The 11744-nt window shown below is 38.5% G+C and overlaps 1 pseudogene; it reads right to left on the reverse strand.

Annotated features, from left to right (window-relative positions):
- Nucleotides 1-1322: 1322 nt before the first annotated feature.
- On the reverse strand, nucleotides 1323-9623 carry LOC117023140 (40S ribosomal protein S3a-like; annotated as a pseudogene).
- Nucleotides 9624-11744: the final 2121 nt, after the last annotated feature.

Here is an 11744-nt window from a genome sequence, read left to right on the forward strand (position 1 = left end):
TATACATAGTTAGCGTTCAGTGATTAGTATCACCTTTTTCTTTTTCCTATTAAAGAATCAAAAACTCAACCATGAAACTAAGAGTTAATGAAGAAAAATAATTTAAAAAACAGCAGTACTCACTTAACATTTTATAAAATTTCATTTATATTTTCATTCACCTAATCATTTATTTATTTGATGAATGTGGACACGTTTGACATTTATTTTATTAGATACACTGAACAGTAATAGAAACTGAGGCTCAGGTGTTAAAATTTAATTACCCTAAGTCATAATAGGTGGTGAAGCTATTATTTAAATTAGGTCTGTCTCATCCCAAGCCTATGATCAAAATTTATACATTCCACAACCTTGGAGAAATTCTAAATTATATAGCTACAGATATAATTTTGAGATTGTTGTTATTTTATAGGTCTTTAAAAACCTACATCTAGATTCACAAACTAGCATGCATACAGGGCCAGTAGTGATGTGAGTGTGAAAGGAAAGACTGATAGAATACCAAGCATCGTCGAACTATCTTTTGGGTTCAAGAAATCTTTTCCTTTGCTCCTCTACTATAGGAAAAGCAGGAAGGCAAGGATAATGCTAAAGAACTCCCTGTTAGGGAGACAATAGAGAGGGATGGACTGTGCTAAATGGTTATGTGCGTGTTTCTGGCTCAGTGGAGCAGCCATCATCCATCCAGCCTATTGAGGTCATGACAGAATGAGGGGCTAATGTTGCCAGAGCGTCTTATTTTTCCAAAGGAGCCAGAAATAGCAGTTATAATGTGATTTCAGAGGCAGTATAGCAGAGGACAGGCTTTAGAGCCCCAAATCCTGTGTTTGAGTCCTGGCTCTTCCACTTACTAGTCTGTGACTTCGCTTTAACTCAGCTGCTCCATGCCTCAGTGTTCTCAACTGAAAATGAGGTTCAAAATAGTGCTGGCTTGAAGGCCATGAAAACTACACCATGATTGTTATCCTGGGAACTGTTCATTGTTGCAGTACTGCCTACCTCACAGAATTTTGTGAGGACTAAATGAATTAAACTCATGTAAAGCCCTATATAATAAGCACTTAATAAATGTCAGCTGTCATTATTTTTACTGTTTAGCTATTCTCAATTATTTTTTAAGTTATACATACTATGCAGGCCAAATAAAAATATTCATCAATTTGCAACCTTTGATTAAGCCTTATAGAAATTCTTTTATTTCTGTCATTGCCTACATAATTTATATAAGTATCTACCATGCGGTTGGTAGTCTCTGAATTAAATTCTTTTAAAAGAAAATCATGAGCAGGTTTTATTTGTCACTGTGAAAAGTCTGAATTTTAAACAGATTTTTGGACTGGGGATTTATATGCATCAGCTCGTTCAGCTTTAGCACCTGTCTCATCCCCAGTACCTTTTCCAGAACTGCTACCTACATCATGAAGCTCCATGATTTTTCCCAATTCAAACTTGGGCTTCTTCAGCATTTTGACTTTTCTAACAGAGACATCATGGAGCAGATAAATAGATTGACAGGCCTTTTCTGTGTTTTCTCCAGTGCTACCTGGAATCAATTTGTTGACCACTTCTTTTAAGTCATTTGTCTGCACTTCTCGATCATGATTTCCATCATCTTCTGGAATTGGCAGACCTGTTGATGCTGAGCACAAGAGGTCTTCAGTATCAGCATTTTGTATTTTTTAGTAAAACCAGCACAGAATAGACAAAGCAAATAACCATCGGCGGTCCTGACATCAACATGAGCTTCAGTCATGGTTGACCATTTTTTGACCATGGAGCACATTTTGTGACAGGTAAGATCCATGCCATGCAAATTAGTCAGCCAGCTTTTGCCCTGAACAGCCTCAGTAATTAATGTGAATTTTCTAAATGCAACTTCATCATTCTGCACATCTGCTAGGCCCACTTCAAAAACACAACCCTTGAGACCATCAGATGCGATTTTCGTTCTTTGAGTTCTCATGACCGGTGTTTTCCCAATATTTCTTATATTGAACATAGCTGGTGCTTTCATATCATATCAATCTTTCTTGGAAAATTGCCACTTTTTTTCTTGGCTCCCTTCTTGCTGCCTTTCGTAAGGCGCTTATTCTTGCTGATCACCACAGTGCTGCTCAGAGAGCCAAAAGGGCTAAATTCTTATGCTTTTAAAAAAATAGCTTCTCATATGTATGATAACTATATTTTATACATTATACTGTATAATATTTCCCCCACTTGAGCATATTTTCACTACAAAACCAGAGTTCTTAATTTGAACAATAAAGCATATCTATTTAAATAGCAATGGCCTTTATCGAACTATAAATGAAATTGGACAAAGGTGGTAATGGAGAATCAAGAGAAGCTCACTGACATGAGAAATGAGAAGCTCTTGGAGAAAGGTGCACTGGGTGTGTAAGCATTTGGGAAAGCGGTGGGTTGTGTGTAATTCATATTAGCTTCTTGGCCCAGCCATCTTTGTGTTTATATCTAAGTTCCATGAAAATTAGAGTGTTGGTAAGCAAAAAATGCTGAAAACTCTGTAAAATGTCCATCTTAAGCTAAAGCATTCAGAGTGCACTCCAATGTAGTACGAACCAAAGGAGACAGAGGCAGCCTTCTCCATTTTGCAGAACACCACGCAGGTTTATCACCTTGGTGGTGCCGATGACTTGGCTGTAGAAGAAGATCACAGCATTTGGTGGACTAGCAGGTACTCGGTGATGACTGACAAGAAATGATAGGAGCTTGGCAAACATATGGCACCAAGAGGATGCCAAGCAACTCAAAATCTGCGTAATAAGAGAGGGTCTATTTCTGAGAATTTATAACACCTGTGGAATTCTCCCAGATGCATGGAGAAGACTTTTTTCATGGGAATAGGAGTCCTTTGCGAAAGAGGCAAATAGGAGCAAGATTCGACCAATTGGTGTTAATGTGATTTTATCTCTACTCACAGTCTCTTCAGGCCTGAGGAAACTTGGGATATGCTTGTAACATATTTTATGTTATAGATATAAATTTTATTTTAAAATAAATGTATGTTTTTAAATGACAGAAAATCTGGACATAATTAAAAGAAAACTCCTATGTGCAATTAAATAACTCTATTGCAAGTAGTTAATATTTCTAAGTTTTGATTGTTTCCTACATTCTTAACTCTTTCTCTAACTTATGGTACTTTTTTTTTTGAGCTCTAGATTGATATTGTACAATTTAATGTTTGTATTAACTGTTTCTAAGTAAGTTTCTTACATACCATGTTTCCCCGAAAATAAGATCTAGCCAGACAATCAGCTCTAATGCGTCTTTTGGAGCAAAATTTAATATAAGACCCAGTCTTATTTTACTATAAGACCAGGTAGAATATAATATAATATAATATAATATAATATAATACCGGGTCTTATATTAATTTTTGCTCCAAAAGATGCATTAGAGCGGATTGTCTGGCTAGGTCTTATTTTCGGGGAAACAGGGTAGTATCTATGTGAAATATCTGCCTCCCATTCTGAAAGCCAACAGAATCAGTTAAGTAAAGTTTATTTACTTAATTTTTTCTAAAAAAGAATTCTACATATTGTCCATTTCCCAAGTTGTGTAGAACATTTGTCCAGTGTAATTTCTCCTCACTGCACTTTTCTAATGATGAGATTTTTTTTATTGTTTATAGCTAACCACCTCTGTACTTGGACCAGTTTTCTGTACTATTATGCCAGAACTAGTTAAGTGTTAAATTACAGATAATTGTCCGTTGAACACATTGGCTACCACCTGCCTTTGCTCCCTTTAACAATTGTGTGGTCTCTTTGGCAGTGTTTCTCAAAGTGTGGCACTCAGACCACCTGCATCAGAATCATTTGAGTTGCTGTTGAATCCAATTTCCTTACCCTGTTACAGACTTCATATATCAAGTTCCCTTTGGCTTTGCCTACTACACCTACTGAACCACACCTACTGACTTCACGTTGAAGCTTCTGCTTCTACGTTCTAAAAAGGGATTACTCCCCTTTTGAAAATATACGATTTAAATCGGCTAATACATTTGAGTTGCAAAGGACACAATGATGAATTTAAAAATCTTACAGTCCAGTGGCAATTAGCAAGACACGCATGATAGAAAAGCAAAAGGCAGATTAAGAGGAAGGCAAAACAAATCAATATTAATAAATTGGCATAAGGTTTCAGCAAAGAAAGAGACATCAGCACAGATTGGGGAAGAATAATCAAGGATTTGTGAAGTAGGCAACTTTGACATGGGACTTGAGATGACTTGGAAATATAGAGGTGGGCATAAGGAGAGTCCATCAGGACAGCAGTAGAGCCAAGACACAGAAGTGGAAAGATGAGAATGAAAATCAATGCCAACTCATAATTCAGCTCAGCTGAAGCATAAAATACTCCCATGGGAGTTGTAGGTGACAAGGCTGAAGATAAAGGTTAGACTGATACTGCAGAGGATCTTGAAGACCGTTCCAAAGGGTTGGTACTTATTTAGCACCTTCTGAATGTCTGCAACACTTTAGGTAGGCTATACATGTAAGGTAGAATTTGTGCATTGTATGATTACAATTCTGATTTAATTAGCCATATTTGCAAAGTCAAATCAGAGGTGAAGTGGCCACATATAAGAGAAAGTGGCAGCAAATCTCAGTGCAGCTCCAGAGAACCCAATGGGGTGACACGCAGCACGTGGGTGAATTCTACCATATAGGATCTTGCAAGTCCTGACAATTTTAATTCTTACTATGTCACAGTCATTTTCTATTTGGGTATTGCAGCATAACTCATAAAGAACTTACACAATCTGTGAGTTTCCATTGAATTGTGTGTTTGAGAGAGTAAATTTTCTTTTGGACCAAAGTCAGTGTCAGCAAGATCACACTGTCATTCTGGGTATTTGAAAGGATTGCTTCATAGGGAAAATGCACAGCTAGGGCACAGGATGTCTAGTGAATAGCTCTGTCTACACCCTTCCAACACAATGGGGAAAAAAAAGTCTTTATAGCCCACTGCCCAACACATTTAACGTCTTCTTATCTGGGATTTCTGATCCTGACTTTGTCAAAGATCTATAATAGAGCCATTTCTTTGTAATGTGTTATCTTATAAGATATTTGGAACCTCTGGGACCTACAGGGAGCAGGTTTGAGGAAACAGAGAAGGCAGCCAGGCCAGCCTTTCCTTGAGACATTGCTGCATTCCAGAAAGGCTGGCTGAGGACTTCAGAATGTGTGCTAGCGCAGAAGGAACAAACATTGGCCAGCAGAGAGGGAAGCATCCAAAGAAACCTCAAAACGCTGTCCATCACTCAGGAGTGGTTAGTCTTTGGAGGTTAACTACAGAATCCCAGAGGGAATAATAGGACATGAAAGTCATGAAGAGAGCTCAAATACAGGTGTCAGCATAAAAACCAGAGTTTGAGTTTAGAGCAAGGAGGAACTGTTTTTCAGCTTAGCTGGAATTTTCACATATTGAAGTTTCAGTCTGGGTTGCTGACTTGTGCTCTTGTAGGTCAGAGGAAATATGGGTCTGACTTACAGTGGAAATGAGAAAATAATTGATTAAACTGAGTCCATACAACTCATCTTCTAATTGGGTGTATAGATGTCAAGGGACAGGAGGGGAAGAAATGTAAGTCACCGTACACATTGATTTTGAATATTCTTTAGGGGAGTTGGGGACTGGGAGAGAGATTTGGACTGCAAATATATACTTGTGAAAAATTTCTAAATGGTAAAATACGCTGAAATCTGTCATCTTCTGTTTATAAACTGTCAAAATAGGTAATATTTTTTCATAGCACTGCAAGTAAAAGCACCGTATTGCCTTCCCCTAAACATGACCACATCTGCAGCATGATTCTTTATGGATATTTGTCCTATTTTCTAAAACTAAAATCATGTAGCATGATTCTCCCTTGCCGGAACACTGCACTTGAAGACAGTGTGGAGTGCTGCTAAAATGCACATCATAGTAATGGTCAAGAGATGTCATGTACTCCTAGTCACAGGAAATGAATTTGGTATTTCTCTCACAGCTACATGTCTTCTCATGATTCCTTCATAGAGTGAGAGAATGATGTGGAAACGTCTCCTTGACAGCCAATCTCTCATCAGATTCCTCACACCCTGATGTATTTGACAGAATCAACTACCTTAGTGCAGTCCAAATACACAACCACTGATCACCATACTCTGCCTGTCGCTGCCCTACAGCTGTCAGGGGGAGGTCACCACACTGCCGGCTGTCCCCTGGCTGCACTGACAATACTGTTGCCGTGGCCACGGTGGGCCCCTGGAATGGATGACAGTCCTGTGCTTGACACTGTATGTGAATGTGCCAGGTGACATGTGTTATATGTAGATAGGCCTTTCCGATGTATTTGGACAGAGCTCCTTAGGGCACTGTCAAAGCTGGGATAGGCAAGACATTTTCCTATAGGAATTTCTAGTCATGAATTCTCCTCCTTCAGTTTTTCTGAGTCCTGAGCCAGAATGTGTGCGGATCTGTGGTGGCTTCTGCAGGTCATGTGTGTTTTCAAGACTGAGGGCAATGAGAGACGTGTGGCCGAATGCCCTGTGCATTCAGTTGTCCTCATGGACTCCAATTTTCCTCATTATCCCTTCAGTTTTTCTTTCTTCCTGCCAGTCCTGTGACTGCAATGACTTCAGCTCCTCATACAATGAACAAGCAACAACCTTCCAGAGTGTTTCACCAGTTTCCATAATAGTGTAGGATCTAACCCCTCTAAGAAATCTATTGCTCCTTAACACGTATGGTTTTGGTTCCATGAACAAAACCTGGTACCACAGTTGCTTGTCAAGGAAATGATATAATAAGACTTGTACGTTAGCTCAATAGCTGTAGTATGGAAAATGAATTATATGGAAAGATGATTAGAGTATTCTAAATAGAAAAAAAGTCTTTACTTTTCAAATGAAATCTTATTTGAAACCTCAGATAGAAGGGGGCCTACTTGCTTGAAATAGGGATGAGGAACTTAGGATGAATTGTTCTGTCTCCTTTCTCCCTGCCTTCATCAGTCCCGGAAGCACCCATAGTTCTAAGAACAGTTTAACAATGTCTGCATTAGTAATTCTCCTATAGTGAGAAATGAAGTGGTCCAGGGATACGGTGGTGGAGATGAGCATGGAGCAGAAGGGGCAGCGAGAAGAGGTATGTAGAAATGAAAACACTGCTTTGTGTGACTAGTATGGAAAAGGCAGAAATCTGGGATTTTTTTTTTTTTTCAGGCCAGAGGATTAATTGATGGTGCCATTTCTTGAGAAGGTACTACAAATGCACATGTTATTGTGAGACCCTTGAAGAGTTTTTGGCTTGTTCAAGCCACGATATGCATGCAATAGGGCTGTAGTTTGAGAGAGAGGTCTTCTATAGAGACACGCTTTTAAATCATTGCAAAGGTGAGTCAGTTCCAGAGTAGGAAGAATAGATTGAAAAGAGCTCAGGCACAAATATTGAGTCTGAGAATTAGCAACATTAACGTGGTCATATAGGCAAGAAGCACTTTGGTTGCCATAAATGTAGGAGAACCGGGAAAGAAGAATCCAGGGGCTACAAAGAAGGGGAGCATTTCAGTGAAAGGCTGATCAACAGCATGAAATGTCAAGTATGCCAAGACCATAAAATATCCTTTAGAATTAGCAGTTATAGAACCATTGAGTAATGTACAAGGAGTAAGACGGAGGTAGGAGTTGCCTTAAGGAATGAATGAGAGAAAAGGTCATGGACCCGTGAGTACTTTGTGAAGGAAAATAGTAATAGGTGAGAGATACAGATTGATGTGGGGGTGAAGGATATGATTGTTTTTTTGAAGGTGGCAACTTGAAGAGAAAGAGTAATTCAAGAATAATTTATTGTATATTAATCTGAATAATCCATTGTTTTCATTGAATTTCTATCTCATTACCTCCATCTACAAATATCTTTCCTCCAAGTTCTGTTCTGTCTTAAATAGCAGGAAACTGCTCTTTATAGCTACACACACAAAGTATTATATGCCAACTTCTGAAAGCATTAAATATTAAATATCTTTTCATTTCCATAGCATACATGTTGGCCCTACCGTTAAGTTGTACCACTTACTAGAAGTGAAACCAGGCTCCTGAATGTTCATAGCTCCTGACGTTTCGGTACATAACCATCTAAGTTCAGAACTAAGTTTCTCCTCCCTTTCTAACCCCTGCTCCTGGTTTTAGTATTTTCCTTCATTGGACTGTGTGAAGACATACAGTTTTAAAGCAAACAACCATAGGCAGACCATTATTATTTTTTTCTTTTTCCAATTTTATAAGGAGTAAGTTATCAATGCCATGTTTAAAACGATCACTTAACATTTATTCTACATTAGGTAGTCTGCTTTTGCATTTTTATCTCATTTAATTCTCACAACACCCCTATATGAGACGTATTTTTATACCATTTTTATAGAAGGTCATTGAGTCTCAGAGAGGTTAAAAAGTAGTTCAAATATATAAAATTAATAAATATCAGAACAAGAATTAAAGTTCACTAAATATAATAATGTGAGCATAGTGTCTGGCGTATAGCAAGCATTGAATATTGTGTTTTATTGTTTATACTATTTCTAATAATTTTTATAATTGATATCCAGTGTTCTTCGATTATTACACAATTTTATTCTGTTCTCATATAATTAATTAAAAATGATAACGAAGAGTCACTTACATGAAATCAAGGCATAATAAATGTTGTTGACAAATAACTTTAAATTAATGAAGTTGAGCATCAGAAAGAATGCCTGGGATAGGATTAAAAAATAACATTGGGACATAGTGATAGATGACCTTCCCACCAGTATCGTACTAAAATCGAATTAGAAGTTAGTCACCAATAGTAGGTTGAATATAAAATTGGTAACTTCTCTTCTTGGTTGATGCATGGTGATGAATTTTGTGATGAAGTATATACGAAAACACCGAATAGGCCATGGACTTTTGGAATTTCTCTAATAATAATTTCTTAAATGTGAGGGGTCTGAATTCAATTGCTTTTTAAATCCTTTGTCCACAAGATTTCTTCTAGGTGTTTTGTTTGCATTTGAAGGAATAACGACAAGAACAGAATAAATGAAGAGGCAAAAGAAAAGAAGAAAAAGGTGTGAAAATATGTTATAATGCTGTACATTACAAATAGATGGAAAACGGTCTGGCAAAGAGACTAGTTTAAGGATATTTTTACTGGTACAGGGAGGAAATAATTTTGATCAATTCTGGCAGGGTATATAATGCTATTAAAGGCCATTACTGAAAAAAAAAAAAGACAAGATACTAGTTTTAAGATTTTACAATCACTTAATAGAAAGTACAAAGCTCTATGATTGGACCCCAGGTTTTTTTCACTTTGGAGATGGCTCTGGACCATCTCCAGATGGCTGTGAACTTTCAGTCCTTCAATAATGGATTGTCAGACACTGCAATCACCTCCTGGCTCCCTATTAATTATCATTTTAGCAGCCACAGACAGGAGCAGTATGCTCTTACGGTTTTCACAGCCTGCATGATTGCCTGGATGCTTGCGAACCCAAGCAGTTCTTTGTCCTGGAGCAGATTCGTTTTTTCCATCTGTAGCTGAGTGGTTTTAGAAATCCCCATGAGCGTTGTTGGCCATAGGATTTGTGGATGTCAGTAATTAAGCTGTCTACTCCAGCTGCAAGCTGTTGGACAGTGTGTGTAGTAGAAGGGCCTAGTCCTGCCACAAAGTCTGGTCTTAGTGGGAACAGAAAGGTCAGTGCCCCCCTGGTTGGTTAGCCATGCACTGGGAGCTCAGCTTATTCTGGGTTCACTCATGATTTTCTCAACAGTCTTGTATCATTTTTACAACAAGGCGGTATTTGCCACAAGCCGCCTGGCCTGTGAGTTGTGTTTAGGTTTTTCTAGTGTCTATACACAAAGAACAACTGTTCTCTGTATCTGCCATCAGTAAGTACTCCATGCCATAGAGTTATACTGGGCACACTGCTCATTCTGTTATAGGTCTGAAATTTTATATCTTGTTCCTGACATGGACTGCGGTTGGTTTCATGTCACTCATAATTAATTATGCGTTTCCATGGTTTCTGTTAAAATAATTTTTGTCTGTCCCCTTTGGAATAGAGAACATTTGTTACACAGTTTTAGATTTTTTACTCTGCTTCATCACTGAAACGTAGCTACAGGAGTGAGACCTTTCTGTAAGGTATCATCTAGGATTATTTCACAATGTGTGAGCCTCCATGCAGCCTCTTTGCCTGTTAGTTTTAGGTGTTTTTGAGAATGTTTTGTTCAGTCACAATTGAAATGTGCTGATGATTGGACTAGGAACCAGTGCTGGTTATGACTTATTATCATTGTGTCTCCAACACGTAGCATATATCTGCATATTTACATATAGTAGGTGTTAAACAATGTACACTGAATAAATGAATGAATGAATGAATGAGTTCATTGATCAAAGTATCTCTGTATTCATAATGACTTTCTAAGTAGTGCCCGATTTCTGGTCTTTTCAATTTAGCATGCAAGCTCTTTCCTTCATTTATTAAAAACAAAATATATTTTGTATATGCCAGTCATTTCCTTCAAAGGGATCACATCACATTTGTGCTGTGTGTGTGTGTGTGTGTGTGTGTGTGTGTGTGTGTGTGTGTGTGAAAGAGAGAGAGAGAGAGACGGGTGAGAGAGAGAGAGAGAGAGAGAGAGAGAGAGAGAGAGAGAGGAGTATAGAAATAAACATGATGAGCATTGGGTGGGGTATAAACAGACGTGCAAACAGGCAATCACAACTGTGTATAATTTAAGTGCAGGTGCAATGCAGCACAGAGAGGACATCAAACCCAAACTGGGACCTATAGATGACTTCCTAAAGGAGATGATTTTTTTACTAGGCTTTCTAAAGAGGTGAAGTATCCAGGACAAGGCATGTGGAAAGAAGAAAAGAAATTACAGGCAGAGCCAACAACACATAGAGATGTGAGCATAGTGTGCAAGCAGTGAGGTATGGCTGCGGGAGGTTAGGTGGTGAGTGAGGCCCGGGACATTGCCAACTCTTAACACCTCTGATACCCCATGTTCCCAGCCAGTATCATTCCCCTGCCTACAATAAACAGCCTCCTACATGGTCCCCTCAATTCTATTCTTGTAATAGTCTCTTGCACAACAGCTGCCTGAGACACCTTTTTAAAATGCAAATCATGTCGCTCCTTTGCTCAAAACTCTAAGTGGCTGACCATCTCATTGGAATGAAATTAAAAGTCCTTAAAATGGCCTACAAATCTCTACATGCTCTGGCTGTTGGCTTGCTCTTTGCTCTTGTTTCCTGTCAATCTTCCCATGCTCCTTTCCAGCCACACAGGGGATTCCTATTCTTCTCTCTCTTGAGGTCAGCATACACTCTCCCAACTCAGGATTTTTGTGCTTGTTTGTTGTCCTCTCTTCTTAGAACATTATTTTCCCTAAATATTCCCAAGACCATGCTTCATGTTCAGGTGTCACTCAGAGAAGCTTTCCCTGAGTACACTATCCTCTATTCTCTTATTCACCTTCGGTTTATTTGAAAGCCTTACAACATATTACTCCCTGACAATGCACTCAATACATATTTGTTTATTGTCTGCCCCTTCCCTCCAGAATGCATGTGACAAGCGGATGGGAACTTAGTTTGCTCACCATCTTAATCCGAACACTCTCCTAGAACAGTGTTTGCCACATAGTATACCCTCAACAGATACATTTGTT

The sequence above is a fragment of the Rhinolophus ferrumequinum genome, chromosome 6, assembly GCF_004115265.2.
Source record: "Rhinolophus ferrumequinum isolate MPI-CBG mRhiFer1 chromosome 6, mRhiFer1_v1.p, whole genome shotgun sequence".
NCBI classification, from domain to species: Eukaryota; Metazoa; Chordata; class Mammalia; order Chiroptera; family Rhinolophidae; genus Rhinolophus; species Rhinolophus ferrumequinum.